This window comes from Filicampus tigris, chromosome 9, assembly GCF_054856515.1.
Source record: "Filicampus tigris isolate MCC_2025a chromosome 9, RoL_Ftig_1.0, whole genome shotgun sequence".
Taxonomy (NCBI): Eukaryota; Metazoa; Chordata; class Actinopteri; order Syngnathiformes; family Syngnathidae; genus Filicampus; species Filicampus tigris.
This window is the reverse complement of record NC_141225.1, coordinates 529,625-547,500: the sequence shown is the minus strand read 5'-3', so window position 1 is coordinate 547,500 and position 17,876 is coordinate 529,625. Positions and strand designations below refer to the sequence as shown.

General features: G+C 38.9%; 1 protein-coding gene across 9 annotated transcripts in view; it reads right to left on the bottom strand.

The window, feature by feature from the left end:
- The window catches only part of acad9 (acyl-CoA dehydrogenase family, member 9), a 173,588-nt gene that overhangs the window by 154,041 nt on the left and 1,671 nt on the right, over positions 1 to 17,876 (bottom strand). The gene's annotated exons all lie outside the window — the stretch shown is intronic.

Below are 17,876 nucleotides of genomic sequence, written 5' to 3'. Positions count from 1 at the left end.
AGACGGAATAGATAGAGATAGAGAGCGAGATTGAGAGATAGATAGAGATAAATAGAGATAGCTGTATAGATAGAGATAGATAGAGACAATAGACAGATATAATAGTTAGATAGAGATAGATAGAGATAGCTGGATAGATAGAGATAGATAGATAGAGATAGATAATAGATAGATAAATAGAGATATAGATATAGATAGAAAGATAGATGATAGAGAGAATAGATAGATAGATAGATAGATAGATAGATAGATAGATAGATAGATAGATAGATAGAATAGAAAGAGACGGAATAGATAGAGATAGAGAGCGAGATTGAGAGATAGATAGAGATAAATAGAGATAGCTGTAGAGATAGAGATAGAGATTGATAGATAGAGATAGATAGATAGAGATAGATAGAGACAATAGACAGATATAATAGAGTCAGATAGAGATAGATAGAGATAGCTGGATAGATAGAAATAGATAGATAGATAGAGATAGATAATAGATAGATAGAGATAGAGATCGAAAGAGAGACAAAGAGAGAGAGAATGAGAGAATGAGAGATAGATAGATAGATAGATAGAGAGAGAATAGAGACAGAGAATAGATCAATAGAGAGAGAATAGATAGAGAGAATAGCTAGAGATAGAGAGAATAGATGGATAGAAATAGAGAGAATAGATGGATAGAGATAGAGAGAATAGATAGAGATAGAAATAAAAGAGATAGAGAGAATAGATATAGGGATAGAGAGAATAGATATAGGGATAGAGAATAGATAGAGATAGAGAGAAGAGATACAGCTATATATATATAGAGAGAGAGGAGAGATAGAGAATAGATAGAGAGAATAGATAGAGAATAGATAGAGAGAATAGAGATAGAGATAGATAAAGAAGTAGATATAGATAGATAGAGATATTGATAGAGATATAGTTCAATAGATAGATAGATAGATAGATTGATAGATAGAGATATAGATATAGATAGAAAGATAGATGATAGAGAGAATAGATAGATAGATAGAGAGAATAGAGACGGAATAGATAGAGATAGAGAGCGAGATTGAGAGATAGATAGAGATAAATAGAGATAGCTGTATAGATAGAGATAGAGATTGATAGAGACAATAGACAGATATAATAGAGTTAGATAGAGATAGATAGAGATAGCTGGATAGATAGAGATAGATAGATAGAGATAGCTGGATAGAGATAGATAGATAGAGATAGATAATAGATAGATAAATAGAGATATAGATATAGATAGATAGATAGATAGATAGATAGATAGATAGATAGATAGATAGATAGATAGATAGATAGATAGATAGATAGATAGATAGATAGATAGAGAGAATAGATAGAGACGGAATAGATAGAGATAGAGAGCGAGATTGAGAGATAGATAGAAATAAATAGAGATAGCTGTATAGATAGAGATAGAGATTGATATATAGAGATAGATAGATAGAGATAGATAGACAATAGACAGATATAATAGAGTTAGATAGAGATAGATAGAGATAGCTGGATAGATAGAGATAGCTGGATAGATAGAGATAGATAATAGATAGATAGAGATAGAGATAGCTGATAGATAGAGATAGATAATAGAGAGAGAGAATGAGAGATAGAGATAGAGAGAGAGAATGAGAGATAGAGAGAGAGAATGAGAGATAGAGATAGAGAGAGAGAATGAGAGATAGAGATAGAGAGAGAGAATGAGAGATAGAGATAGATGGATGGATGGATGGATGATGGATAGATGGATAGATGGATAGATAGATCTTTTCCACTGTATATGGGGGTGCTTGGTCTTTAGCGATTTGGAACGCGACCGCTTCAGTGATAGTGCTCCATTGTGCCCTTTTTTTAATCATACACTGAGTAAATGACTCCTCCATGATTAGCTGCTTTATAGAGGATTTTTTTCGGCTGAAATGGTCTTGTTTATATCGTAACGCTTACTTTGTGTAAAACAGAACTTTTTCCTCACAATCCTATCGTGGGCCGAAATTAAATTTTCATCAGATAAACCTGCTTTAACGATATCAAAAGCTGACGGTTTGGTTTTATCACGGTATTGATGTCATGTTATGATATTTATTCCAATATTGCGTGAAAGCTCACAGCACTGCAATAAGCCTCACTGTATTGTTGGAACGTTCACTGTACACGGTCTGCTCACCAATTTGACAGTATCATATTTCTTATTTATAAATACAATTTTATTTATATACCTCATTTTATAACAGCATATATTAATTATGTTTCTTTTTTCAAAAAGAGAGCTTTTGAAGTGAACCAAAACCCTAAAGGGTTTATGCTGAGTATAACCACTGCAGGTATTGGATGTCCCTAGTCGATAGGTAGACAACACCCAAGCTGCCCCCTCTTGGAAAGTTCCACAATAAAAAAAGAAAATCAATATTTTAGGTAGTATTACCATATTTTCCGGACTATATGTCGCGTTTTTTTTTTCATAGTTTGGACGGGGTTGCGATTTATACTCTGGAGCGACTTATGTGTGAAATTATTAACACTTTATTACCTGTATATCATTTCACCTGTTATTGTAACCCACATAAAAGATAAATCCTTAAAGTTATTCAAATGCATGAATAATTTAAACAGTTAAATCTAATGTTTTGTTAAATAGGTAATTAAAATAATATGATAAAAAGACAATTTTACTTTCTTTCAATACATTTACTTGCCGTGCCTGTGGTCTTGCACACACGTACGAAGAGGAGAGCGGAGAAGACGAACAAAAAGATCATTACGACCGAATACATAAACACTTTTGGAGACTTAGTAGTATTAATTCTTCATTTGGCTTTTTATTTTTCCTTTCTTTGATTCTGGAGTGTGAATGTCGCTCTGTGCTATCCAACAGGGAACTTCAGTCACTATTTACCAGCCAAAAGGGAACCTCTGTGATTCTATAGAATAGAAGTACCTTTCTTATGTCATTTTCATAAAAAAAAAAACATAAATCATATATGACCATTAATTATCTTATGAAAGTAGTATTAATTCTTCATTTGGGTTTTTATCTTTCCTTTCTTTGATTCTGGAGTGTGAATGCCGCTCTGTGCAATCCAACAGGGAACTCCAGTCACTATTGACCAGCCAAGAGGGAACGTCTGTGATTCTATAGAATAGAAGTACCTTTCTTATGTCATTTTCATTAAAAAAAAAAACATAAATCATATATGACCATTAATTATCTTATGAAAGTAGTATTAATTCTTCATTTGGGTTTTTATCTTTCCTTTCTTTGATTCTGGAGTGTGAATGCCGCTCTGTGCAATCCAACAGGGAACTCCAGTCACTATTGACCAGCCAAGAGGGAACCTGTGTGATTCTATAGAGTAGAAGTACTTTTCATTTGCATTAAAAAAAAAAAAAACATATTAATTTAGCTTATTTTACTTTCCATCCATGCTGGAGTGTGAATGTCTTTCTATGCTATATAAGAGGTAACTCCTGTTACTATTTCCAAACAGTAAAAGTACCTTTTTTCCCTATAATGTGCATCAAATAACATCAAAATCACATTTGACCAAAACTTTTACAATAAGATATATACTTTTTTTTCTGTCAGGTGCATGGTATGAAAAATAGCATTCTCAGAAGTATAGACTGAGCCATGGAATATATTGGAAAAAAGTCAGTCAAGCAATTACTTTAAAAATGTTTAATGTTTAAAAAATAAAGTCAACATTGGTTTAAAGAGACATTCTGCACTCAGTAACCTGTTAAAATTCTGGAGTCTGAACGGCTGCCTTAAATGCCAATCGTTCACACCTCCAGGGAGTGTATGTAAAATTACGTGTTAATGGGTCATTGTAATCTTTAGCATGATTTAGAGCATGACCTAGAGGGGACCTAAAAATGTCCCTTGTTGACTAAGCACTCCCCTCTTGGCGGAAGTGTGATGACGCCTGTTGTAGCCTTAACTTCCTTGCCAATAGTTAAGGCCAACAAGATCCACATTCATTTTTGATGGACAATGTCAACGCGCTCCCACAGACATAAAGAATGTTGTCTTACTTTTCGATGACTTCAGTCTCCATGCCACTTTCTTTCCAAGTTCCGTTTGTTGTGTTTAAGTGTGTGTCCATGTATATTATATGTAATTGTGAATTGTGTTGATTGTGTATGTTGTGTGTGGACTGACTTGTTTGCTCTGTAATCAATAATCTAAATAGACTGCTGTGCTAAAGCAAAACCAAAAAACCCCAAAAACGAGCCTGCAGGCGCGGTTGACAAAGTTTCACATCAAAACTTTCCTCCTAACGAGCGCACCCGTCTCAATCAACTAAGCGTGTTCACAAGCCTGTGTGCACACTATAATGATTACCGGCTTGAACACAATTTGACCAGTAGGTGGCACAATTTCTCACCCTGATTGAGTTAAAAGCAAAATTATACTCAAACAAATACTGGCTCCAACATACCGGCCCCTATTGTTATAGACACCATAACAATACAACAAAACATACTTTGGAGACAAAATCCTAAAACAAAAATAAATAAAATGCTCCATCCAAATACAGCCTATGGTTCAAAATCAACTGCTATCTTAACAGCGCCTTATTCCAAGGCAGGAACTAGCAAGCGTAGTTTACTAATTTGTCTTTCCAAAATGTTTGTCTGGTCTTGAGAAGGACACTGCACACTAATCCTCTAGACCCAGGGCGTGTCTCCACTACTCTTGCCATGAGCCAGGATCCACGAGGTGCATGTGAATCTACAACCAAGACAACGTCCCCTTTCCTGAAATTCCTACTGGTGCAATTCCACCGCTGTCTCTCTTGAAGGAGTTGAAGATACCCATCTTGTCCAGAATAAATACGAGATGTACAGCGGCGTCTTGCATATGAATCGTCTGGATAGAATATTCCAGGAGGCAGAATAGGTTTGACTTTAAGATGGAGCAAGTGATTAGGAGTAAGAGATTCCAGATCATTTGGGTTATCTGAGACTGTTGTCAGTGGGCGGCTATTCAGAATTGCTTCCACTTCACACATCAAGATGTCTGTTTAGTTACAGAATCCAGTACTGTTTGAACCGCAAAAGGTCCACCTTTTTGACTGTTGATAACCTTTTGGGATTCCATCAGCTGTGGTGCATTTGTTCTAATTAACAATTCAACTGTTCCATCAATGTCTGGAAGTTTTACTTCTTCAAGATATTTCCACTTGTCTATGGCCTTTTGCCTTGGGATGTGCCCTTTATGCACTGGGAGTTTATCTTCAGTATAAAAGTTTGGTATGCCGTATAACTTATGACTCTTTAGTCCACTTACTTCAAGGCAGCGGCTGGCACAAAGGTAGTATCCATGGCCTTTCTCTGGCCCATAGTGTTCAGCAAGATTCGGGTTATCCTCGTTTTGGCTTTTAACTGCATCAACAAGATGTTTTGATATTATTTGCTTCTGTGGCCCTTGATCAAAGACCCGAAGCATATTCCCTTGTTTTTTAAATAATCAATCTTATCCTTATGAGGACATTCATTCATTTTACATGATTCATCCAGATATTCGCCTGCACAGAATACACAGGGTCTTTTGACAGTGGGTTTCACATCATCTTGCTTCAAGCTCTTTACAGGCCTTTTATCTGCCTTGACCTCAGGGCTAGCCACTACGGCAAAACTGTTTATCTTGTGATCAAGGTGGCTGACCCTTCCACTGGCGGTTTGCTTCCCTTTTGCTCCCTTTTAAGTATGTTATCCTGTATGTCACCATAGAATGGGTCCATTGCCATCCGGCGTGATGCTCTATGAATGCAACAAGTTCAAGAAACTTTGCTCTTGTACTTGGTCTTCAGTGCATCAACAGCACCTTAATCTATTTGGCTTCATGCTGTCCTCTGCCAGCTTTTTTAGACACAGCAAACACACCGGTCTTTCGTCGCCTCCCACTGTAGTCACAGTGAAGCCAAGCGCTACATAATGCTTCGTCATATTTGCGCGTCTTTGCTTTCGGGTGACTTTCTTTTGAATCACTATCTTCGTTTCTCTCCGCCTTTCTTTTCATCCCCGTTAAAAATGTCTTCACGTTGTCTAAGGGTTTGTTTATCGCCAGCTCGTTGCAAAGCAAACCTATACCGTGGAGTTAATACACATTGCGCACAATGGGCAATTAGAGCTTCACTGCCAACTGCTGGAGTGGATGTGCAATAACATGTTATTGTAGTACGGCGGAAACAAAGCATGTTCCCCAGGGTTACACGCGCCCCCCTCAGCATCGCACCGCGCCCCCCCAGGGGGTCCCGCCCCACTATTTGAGAAGCACTGTCTTAACCTGTAAGTTAGTTTAAGTATGACTTGCTTCATTTGTGATGGGGTAATCATTTCATCTAAAAATTCAATATCCCTCATAGTGTTGAGACTTTCACATAATACAACTGCAAATGTATGCAGCGCCTTTCTGTCTTCACTTTTGATGACAGTCCATTTGGACACTTTCTCCATGTATGCAGATGCAATCAAAAACTCGTTTCCAAAGTTCTCTTTGAGTAGCCTCTTGGCTTGAAGGTACCCTTTCTTGTGATCTCCATATTGGCAACTTCTTACAAGCTCTTTGGCGTGGCCTTCAGTGTATTGTTCTAGGAAGAACAAGCAGTCTCTATGGCTGTCTGTTTTTTCTTCTATTGTGTGTTCAAATATTCTAATGAATAATAGATAATTTAATGGATCTCCCCTGAAAATGGGTACTTCTCTGTAGAGCTGTCCCGACTAGTTAGCATAGTCGACGTGGCCGATGACGTAAATACGTCGCGACGCACAACACACCGTCGACGTCAAGCGTCGATGACGTAAAATACGTCAGCACGAACGTACGCTCAAGTGTCGATGACGTAAATGCGTCAACACGTGCATTGCGTCAGTTGTAAACAAAGCGCACAGTAGAAATGGCGTAGGCGCCGGATACCGCTAAAAAAAGCGGACAAAAACATCTAAAGTATGGACATACTTCAACGAAAGGTCGAGCGAGTTAGTCGTCTGCACCCTCTGTAAAGCTGAGTTGGCGTACCACAGCAGCCCATCAGCCATGAACGAACATTAAGCGATGTCACTCAGGAGTACTACTGAAAGACGAGAGAAAGCAGAAAGCTGGAGTATCCTAAGCCCAGCAAACTAACCAATATCCCCGGGTTTTACTGAAATTGCTGTTGTGTCCTACGTATTAACGTGCATCGTTAAGTTTGATTTCTCAAAGCAGCGGGTGGCAGTCAAAGTTACGCCGTGTTGTGTTTCAACTTTGTGCATTATGTAGCTAACGTTCGCGGAGCTATTTCACTCCAGTCAAATTGTGTTGGTGCTTGTAGGTAATGTTATTTTGGTTCCGCTGCTCTATGTACCTATAAACAGTAACACGCGACATTAGTTATCTGCTCCGGAAAGCTCTCTGTGCAATGGGCGCAGCACAGCATGCAGATCGTATATTTAGGATGATGTCCTGCTCCCGCAGCTAAAAAAAAAAAAAAAACCTAAAGGAAACACTGGCCTGTTAACCATAGACTGTACTAATATATGTGTGCTTTTTCATTGTTATAATACTTAAGTATGCAGTGCTTTGTCTGTTTCAGGTTTAAGCAAACTGATGTTATTTATTTTTTAGTTATTTATTCTTGTTAGTTCTTTTACTTGGGCTGTTCACACATGCACACACACATTGTTTTATCGTTATGTATAGATAAATACCTCATTCATGTTCACACATGATGCCTTCCTAAAAGAGATGTCACTGTTCATTCAATTTCAAAAGTTTTTTTTTTTTTTACTTTAATAAACAAAGAATTTAAATAAGCTTTCAGAAGTGTTTTTTGGAATTAATAATCGCCAAGTCAAAAATAATCGCTAGATTAGTCGAAAAATTGTTAGACTAATCGACTAATCGGAAAAATAGTCGATAGATTCATCGGGAGAAAAATAATCGTTTGGAACAGCCCTACTTCTCTGTCTGGAAGCATTGTGTGCCATTGTTCTTGTATTAACATTTCAGTTATCTTGTTCTGTCTTTTCATGATTTTTGCTAAAACGTTTTCTGAAGCATCATGAAATTGGGAATCATCAGTATTGTCTTCATCAGTATCATCCTCATCACTACTACTGTCCTCATCATAGTCATCCTCGACATCGTCATCATCTTCAGTGATGTAATTTGAACGGTCTGAGTATCGTTTCTCTTCATATGTTGATAATTTTTTTATCAATGCAGCTTCAGCTTCTATATCTGTTTGTATTTCAAGCTCCTCTTGTTGAGCCTTGAGAGCAGCTTGTTTACTTTCAAATTCGTATTTCAAGTCTCTTTCTTGTTTTTCCAACTCCTGTTTTTTCTTAAGATTGGCAGCACATGCCATTAGTGTTGCCTTTTTGGCTTCAGCTGTTCTTTTCATTGATGAGCTTGTGGCGCTTCTATTAGACAGTGACATTCCGCCACCATCTTCTTCATGAAATACATTCTCACTGGCGCCACCTTTGGGCAATTGAGAAAAGAAGCAGCTTTATCCAACCATTTGTTTACAATTCCTTAAGTCTTTTAAAGCAAGGAATAGTGCCATAGTTGTATATCATCTTCTGTCTCCTCATCAGGGAGAAGAATATGAATGGACTCATGCAGCTTTAAAATGTCAACTTCCAAAGCATTGTAGACGGCAATGTTCTCCTTTATCTTTTTTTTTTTTCTTTTCCATAGTCAATCAAGAGTTTCTCCATCATATTTCTGGTCTTTAAGTATTTCATTTTTATTTTCCTTTGCTTGATGAGTTTTCAGTTTGAGCGAGGCGTGCCTTTTCTGTGGGTTTGATTTTCCTGTTGGGTCTCCCACCAGTAGCACCAAGTGTTTCTTCCTCCTCATGTATTATTTCCCTTATCAGTGGCATTTCACTTCTAATTTCATTTGGGTTTCGAGGTTGCACAGTTGCTTTGGTAGCTTCCTCATTTGGTGGCTTGTTTATTTCCCCATTAAGAGACATTTTCTCTTTATTGCACAAGCAAGTGTAATGCGTTGCTGTACACAAGGTTTGGGAGGGCTTTCCTTTACGCACGATGCACAATTAGATCACAGCGTCGACAGCATCAAAAGGCTTGCATTACAATGTATTAATTCCACAATCCACATACGGCCAATCCGTTCCAAACCAAAATACATTCACAATTCAATGCGTCAGACAAGCAGCATTCCCTGCATCCATGCGTCAATACAGCATGTACCGGACCATTGTACCATTTTCCGGACAATACGTCGCTCCAGAGTACAAGTCGCACCAGCCATAAAATGCATTATAAAGAAGAAAAAGTCGCACTGGAGATTTTTTGGAGGAAATTAATTGTGCGCTTAGTAGGGATGGGCGATATAACTGAAAAGTATATCACGATATAAGTGTTTCATATTGGTCGATATCGATATATATTGATTTTTTTTTTCAACTATTGAAAATAATGACCCAAAGAAAAATACATTTAGGTTATTTTATTTTAACATAATACTTAACCTTTAATAAGAGGTCAAAGTAACTATGAAAGAGTGAAATAAACTGGTCGATATAAAGATTAGATAAACTCCATTTTAAAGATAATGTGCTTAGAAGGGCTGAGAAATGTTTGAAAAACTGTCACAATCTAAATATTTCATATCAGTCAATGTTGATAATTATTGATTTTGTTTTAAACATTTTCTTTAAATAAAAGTTAACTGTTTTTTGTACATCGCAATGTAGTGTAATGTGCAGTCTGTCCTCCATCAGTGCATTGTAAATGCTTATTTGCATTAGATCTAGCCCAAAGCAGTAGTTGACACACATATATTAGCCTTCATTCAATGTTCATCCAATGTAAGTGAACGAATAATCTCTTGCAGTGCATACATCATCGTTGACCAACCGTCTTAGGACTACTTTAACTTTTTAGCAGACTCATTATTGCCATAGTCCATTCATATTTTACTTGCTTGATTTTACCTTGAGTGCGATGCCAGTGTCGGATAAGGCTAACTACTGCTAGCATGTCAAAGACAATAACTCCTCTACTTGTACACCATGGCTCCATCCACGGGTTTTTAATAGGGTTATCATGCATAATATAATTTAATTGTAAGAGTTGAACTGAGTCGAGTGGTCATTTATTTGAGCAAAGTTACGGCGCTCGCTCGCTGGACGCGAGCATAGCGCACGGCCGCCGGCCCCGCGAGCATAGCGCACGGCCGCCGGCCCCGCGAGCGCAGTGTACGGCCACCGGCCCACGAGCATGCTCCGTTGAGTTAACAGCTTCTTCCTCGTTGGTTTAAAAGCTGCTTCTTCTTTGGTTTAAACGCTGCTTCTTCATGTTTGGAGGCGGAAGCGCGCTGTCTACATCACGCACCATGCTGCGATGGGGTTTGTTTTCTTTTTTTCTATTGAACGATTTATCGAAGGCATTTTCTATTGGTATCGATCACGTGTCAATCGCGATACATATCGATATAGAAATATCGGCCCAGCCCTAGCGCTTAGTACACATCATTTCCATCGAGCTACGATAGTAACATTTAGCAACATGTAGCAGACAAGAAAGTGGTAAGATAACTAAACTCACCAAATTGGTTGTAGATCGATGAAATAAGTCTTTTATTTATCGTCCACCATGTAGAATGTTTCCAAGTCTCCAAAAGTATTTATGTATTTGGTCGTAATTATCTATGTTAGTCTCCTGCGCTCTGCTCCTTACATGTGTGGCAGCATGATGACACACACACACACACAGCTATAGGCACTGCAACTGCCTGTTTTGGGTTCATTCTTGTTCAACCATCGTCTAAGTAATTTAGACAATTGTGTGTAATGAGCATGCAACACTTATATAGAGCTGAATTGTGGATGCTTGTGGGTTGTTGACTGAACATAATCGCTAATGCTAATCGCGATAGCTAATCATTAGCATAGGCTCTTGTTCATGTCTATAAAAATACATGTGTATGTAATGGATAGATTGATAGTATTTTCTGTTTCTTGTGCAATTTCACAATATAAACAGGCAATTTCGCTGCACACCTGGAGTCTGTGGAGTTTGTGAATGTTTAGCTGTTTGTATAAGCTTTTAATTACTTACTTACCACAATATTGCATTTTAGCCATTTAAATTATTCATGCATTTTAATAGCTTTTAGGATTTATCTTTATGTTTCTTTATGTGGTTTGCAATAACATGTGAAATGATACACACTACAGGTTATTCAGCCCATTGTAAAGCCAATATGTAATGCAGGTTTATATGCAGCCTTAGAACGCCCTCCTGTGGTTGTTTGGTGTATTGTTTGCTGATCTTGAAAAGGAAAGGGATACGATATAATGTGTTAATAATTTCACACATAAGTCGCTCTAGAGTAGACATGTCCAAAGTCCGGCCCGGGGGCCAAATGCGGCCCATGGTCAAATTTCATCAAGGCAGCCTCTGTCATAAAACCCATAACGTCTGGCCCGCACATAGACTTAATAAATTGAGCAGCATATGAAGTAGGTTACACTAAATGCTGTTCCTCATTTACCCACTAGAGGGCAGCAGCACTCTAATGCTACGTTCACACCAAACGCGGAGGAAGCGTTACAAGTCGCTTGATTTGCTCGCATTTGACCGCGGGAAATCTGAATCTTGAATGCTGCAGGCGCTCATTCGCTTACAGCGGAGAGGGCAGGGGCTTTGCTTGGTAGTAGACTACGACAGCATTTTTCAATCACAATCAAATGGCCGACACACTATGCTAATGCTAACAATATTGCTGGCTTGGTAAAGTTCAAGAATAGTAAAAAAAAAAAAAAAAAAAGCCGCCGAGTGAACAGGACACTGTTTGGCTGTGTGTGAGACTAGTATGCCAGATGCCGATTGGCTGCCGCGAGACGGAGTGGCAAAAAGTTGACTCGTTTAACTCGTTCGCTCCGCATCCCACCACTCCAAACGCATCATTTGCACCACCCTGCATGCAACCGCGCCTACCGTGTGAACTACATTGACTCAATACAAACGCGCCACCAGAAACGCACCATCCACGTTTGGTGTGAATGTAGCAGTCGGCACCAGCAGCTTTCTCTCGCCAACTTCTACCGACAGCTGGATAAGGACCGGTTTCGAGAGATTTGAGCATTTGCTAAGAAAATGCTCTGCTTGTTTGGGTCGACGTATTTGTGTGAGAAGACATTCTTGGTTAGGGCGGCACGGTGGTCGACTGGTTAGCACGTCCGCCTCACAGTTCAGAGGTCGTGGGTTCGATCCCGGCTCCGGCCTCCCTGTGTGGAGTTTGCATGTTCTCCCCGTGCCTGCGTGGGTTTTCTCCGGGCACTCCGGTTTCCTCCCACATTCCAAAAACATGCATGGTAAGTTGATTGGATACTCTAAATTGGCCCTAGGTGTGATTGTGAGTGCGGATGTTTGTCTCTGTGTGCCCTGCGATTGGCTGGCAACCAGTTCAGGGTGTCCCCCGCCTACTGCCCAAAGACAGCTGGGATAGGCTCCAGCACGCCCCGCGACCCTTGTGAGGAGAAGCGGTACAGATAATGGATGGATGGATGGACATTCTTGGTTATGAACTTAAATATGAGCCATGTGAGGACATTGCTAACGGACTCTCACTTGCGAGACATCTTGCGCATCAATACCGCTGCCTTTGAGCCAGACCTGGCCTTTGTGCTGGAGTCCAGATCTTAATATCACCCATCACATTAATGCAGGCAAGTCATTTGACATTTACAATAAGTCATACAGTATGTCATTTATTATTATTATTATTATTCAAAAGTTATGTGAACGTTGAACTGCCATGGTGATGTATTTCATGTTTCAAATGTAATTTGCACTCAAGAGTACAATTACTTCTGTTTAAGAAAAAAAAAAGTTAAGTGAATATTCAACTGCATGTAATATGCGTGTTTCAAATGAATCAAAACACATGATTAAAAAAAGCAAATGTGCAACAGAATGGCTTGCTAACATTTGTTTAAATTTATTGTTGTTGTACATAAAGAACCTCAGCCAAGGTTGGCCCGCCCACATTATTACCACATCAAATCTGGCCCCCTTTGCAAAAAATTTGGACACCCCTGCTCTAGAGTATAAGTTGCCCCCCCGGCCAAACGACGAAAAAAAAAATAAAAATAAAAAAAATAAAAAACGCGACTTATAGTCCGAAAAATACGGTATTCTTAAATCCAAAGTTTAGACATGATATATGTCAACTTTTGTTGTAGCCTTAATTTCCTTGCCAATAGTTAAGGCCAACAAGATCCACATTCATTTTTGATGGACAATGTCAACGCGCTCCAACAGACATAAAGAATGTTGTCTTACTTTTCGATGACTTCAGTCTCCATGCCACTTTCTTTCCAAGGTCCGTTTGTTGTTTTTAAGTGTGTGTCCATGTATATGATATGTAATTGTGAATTGTGTTGATTGTGTATGTTGTGTGTGGACTGACTTGTTTGCTCTCTAATTAATAATCTAAATAGACTGCTGTGTTAAATCAAAACCAAAAAAAAACCAAAACTACCTCCAGGCGCGGTTGACATAGTTTTACATCAAAACTTTGCTCCTATCGAGCGCACCTGTCTCAATCAACTAAGCGTGTTCACAAGCCTGTGTGCACACTATAATGATTACCGGCTTGAACACAATTTGGCCAGTAGGTGGCACAATTGCTCACCCTGATTGAGTTAAAGCCAAAATTACAGTATACTCAAATACTGGCTCCAACAATGCCCAAATCCACTCTTGGATAGGTACAAAAGTGCACACACACACGTGACACGCTGACCTGCATGCTGCCGACTCAGTCAGACGGATTTCACAGACCCAAACCAAGTCACCTCGTGATCGTGACCTAAATAGATCTCGGTGGTGCGCTTCAGGAGGACACCTGACCAGGGACTACACCATTATAACAGTTTGGTGTATTATTTCATGATTTTTTTTTTTTTTTACTGTGAATAAAGTAACTGTGAAGAGAAGATTAATTGTATATGATGCAGACAACATTGATTTATTTTACTCATTATCAACTTTTTATTAACTGATATATAACTGCCTTACCATCTGTTAAATGGTTTGCGCGGAAGGAGGGGTTAAGGGTATTTAAAAGGGACCCAAATTCATTTGTGGGGAGCATTGAGCCTAGTGGCATTGTGTTTGACTGGCTGCTAGAGTGAAAGTTAAGTTAAACTTGTAAACGTTTTGAAATCGTTTTTTTCTTGGAATTCCATTGTAAATATTTTTTTTTGTTTTGGTTTGTTTGATTTCTGTTATTTTGTCACCTGAGTCCTCACTGTAAATATCTTTTTCACCTCTTGGTGCAATTTTGGGGTGATTAAAAAACGCTCAACTGAAGTTTCCCGACTACGCCATCATCCATTATCTATACCGCTTTATCCTCACGAGGGTCGCGGGGGTGCTGGAGCCGATCACAGCTGTCTTCGGGCTGTAGGCGGGGTACACACTGAACTAGTTGTATTAAGTTCATTTTGTCTACTTTGTTATCTATATATTGATTGGTTCATTTATAACAGACAATAGTGATTTTTTTGTCGTTTAATTACCTTACATGTTTCGGCGTGTTACTTCCGCCTTCATCAGAGTGTCACTGATGTAGTTGTGACCTGTCTTTATCAGCTGATGTTCCATGAGGGCGTGACTTGCTTGTCAAAATTCACAGGCATGTCACGCCCCCCGCTGTCGGTTCACCGCTCCAGGATACTGCTCCAGGTGGTAGAGGTGGAACATCAGCTGTGTACTCATTCCCACTTCAGTCTCTGTAAATATCCTGTAAATATCCTGACTGGTGTTTAAAGGCTCGCCCGTCCGACCTAACCGTGACCAGCAAAGAGGCAGTTTATTTTTATTTTTTTTAAAGCAAAGAAGCAGTGTTTTTTTGTTTTGTTTTTTTAAGCAAAGAAGCAGTGTGCGCTCGTCCCAGCCTAAATCTACGTAGTTCTGCTGACTTCCACATTTCCTCATTCTCATTCTCAGCCACGGAGAGGTTAATCCTTTTGATATGTTGAAGTGGGCATTAGTAGAGATGTCCACATAAATTTTGGTGCCAATTGATTGCCGTTTTTGGACGTTATAAGCATTAAAAGTACAATGATTTCCAATGGAGAGTTTGGAATCGGTCCCTCGCGTGACTCCGGCCAAACAAGGCTAGAACGGTAGGGGGCGCGCCATTGTGCTCATTATCAAGGGGCGTTATTCATGGAGTTACTTATTTCCTAATTTCTCAAAAATGAATGGATAAAATAGAAAACGCCAACTCTTATTATTTTCCTGATCCAAAAATATATCAAATGAACTTGTTAGTGAAAACATGGCCATCCCGGCCCCACTGTCCCTTTAAGATGACAAGCTATTGAAATCTTTTCATTTCGTTGTCCAGGAAGTTAGTAATGAGTATTTGAATGTACAACTTTGGACCATTTGTGCACATTTACAGGGGTCATACATTTGCCCCGAAGTCCGAGATGGTTCACCCGATTGACTTCAAATTTGGGTAGTACCATCTCATCACATTGGACAACAATAGGGAAAAATATTTTACTTTTTCGAAACAGTATAAGACGGGGGCTGAGCATCAAACTTTGCGTTTTATCATTCCTTTTTAACGGAGGATTCTGGGTTGTACGTTTCACCTACATCTATGAAAATTTGGTGGTACATGTAACAGCCCAAGACCTACAAAAACGTCTTTAGTAGCGATGTGCTAAACTTAACAGGACATCATATTTTAACGAACTCCTCCTAGAGCATTTATCTGATCGTCTTCAAACTTTGCATGCTTCATCTAAAGATGATTAAGATGAAAACTTATAGAAATCTTTTCATTTCGTTGTACGATGTTGTAGTGGCGATGCGCTGTATATCATGTAAGTGACAGCCCATTTTCCATGAATACTGATGCTTTTTCGGAGTGTCTAAACCTTGATGAACATGAATATAAATATTTTAGAGATTTCCTGTGCTATTTTTCAAAAATAGCTCTATAGCAACACCTACAAATTTTTAACCAAGCGTTTCCGATTCCACGTTTCATGCAGATCTGTGAAAATTGGGAGGCATATTTAACAGCCCAAGACATACAAAGATGTCTTTTTTAATCGTGTGCTAAATCCAACACGAAGTCCGCCATTTTGGCTGTATTTTGAAGTTCTGCACCCATATTGGCCTTTTATAGGCCATATGTTAACGAACTCCACCTAGAGATTTTATCAGATCGTTTTCAAACTTTCTGTGTTTCATTAAGATGGAAAGTTATTGAAAGATTTTTATTATATTGCACGCTGATGCCACGGCGATGCACTGTTCATAAAGGAAATGATGCTGTTTTTGAGGGTCGAAACCTGGGCAAAAACTCGTGAAACTGTGCACACATTAGACGTGGCATAAAAATTAATACTGTAGAGACTTCTTGTGCTAGTTTAAAAACATGTCTCTATAGATCCCCCTCCACATATTTACGGACGCATTCACGGTTCTACAATTTACCTAGATGTGACAGTTTGAAAACATTTGTTACAGCGCAAAACCTACAAAAAAGTATCTTATAACGATAGGCCAAATCTTTCAGGAAGTCTGCCATTTTGCCTTTATTTTGGAATAGGCCAAAGTTTTTGCTCTTTTGTAGAGGTCCTATTTTATTTAACAAACTCCTCCAAGACATTTTACCGATCGACTACAACTTTGAGTGTTGCGCCTAAACATCCTTAAGAAGAAAAGTTATTGAAAGTTTTTTTTTTTCGTTGCACGCTGTTGCCGTTGTGATCTATGTGCAAGTACCCCGATTTGCAAGTACTCCGACATGCAAGTACCCCAACGTGGCCAGGGTTGCAAGGGCCCTTTATAGCTGCTCGCAGCTCTAGTTAGGGCCCGAGCAGCGAAAGCTGCAAGGACCCTATTATTTTCGTAGGAATTCTTATTAGGACCCGAGCAGCGAAAGCTACAAGGACCCTATTGTTTTCGTAGAAATTATTATTATTATTATTATTATTAGGGCCCGAGCAGCGAAAGCTGCAAGGACCCTATTGTTTTCATAGAAATTCTTCTTATTATTATTATTATTGTAAGCTGCAAGGACCCTATTGTTTCCGTAGAAATTCGTATTATTATTATTATTATTATTATTATTCTCTGTTAAGGCATTTTTGAGGGACTAAACATGAACAAAAACTCACCAAACTTTGCACACACATCGGGCCTGGCAAACAAATTTGATATTTTGAAGTCGGCATACTCGAGTACTCAAAAACGGGGTCCCCAAGAGCCCCTCAATTTTGTCATCAAAGGAAAGTCCCGGTAAGTTTGCCCTACGGCTACAAAAACTGGGCCGCATGTGTAGCACCCTCAGACCTACAAAAATTCTTTGGTGCCCATGCCCAAACATGTACAGGAAGTGAGTTATGAGTATTTTAATGGACAATTTTGGCCCATTTGTGCAAATTTGCAGGGGTCATGCATTTGACCCCTAGTCCGAAATGGTTCACCCGATTGACAAATTTGAGTTGTACTATCTGAACACGTGGGACAACAATAGGGAAAATTATTTTTAGTTTTTGAAACACTATATGACAGGGGCTGAGCATCAAACTTTGCGTTTCATAATTCCTGCTTTACGAAGGATTCTAGGTTGTACGTTTCACCTACATCTATGAAAATTTGGTGGTATGTGTAATAGCCTAAGACCTACAAAAATCTCTACCTTACAGGAAGTCAACCATTTTGAATTTCCTTTGGAATTGTCACAACATTTTGTGACTTTCACAGTGGTCATATTTTAACGAACTCCTCCTAGAACATTTATCTGATAGTCTTCAAACTTTGCATGCTTCATCTAAAGATGTTTAAGATGAAAAGTTATTGAAATATTT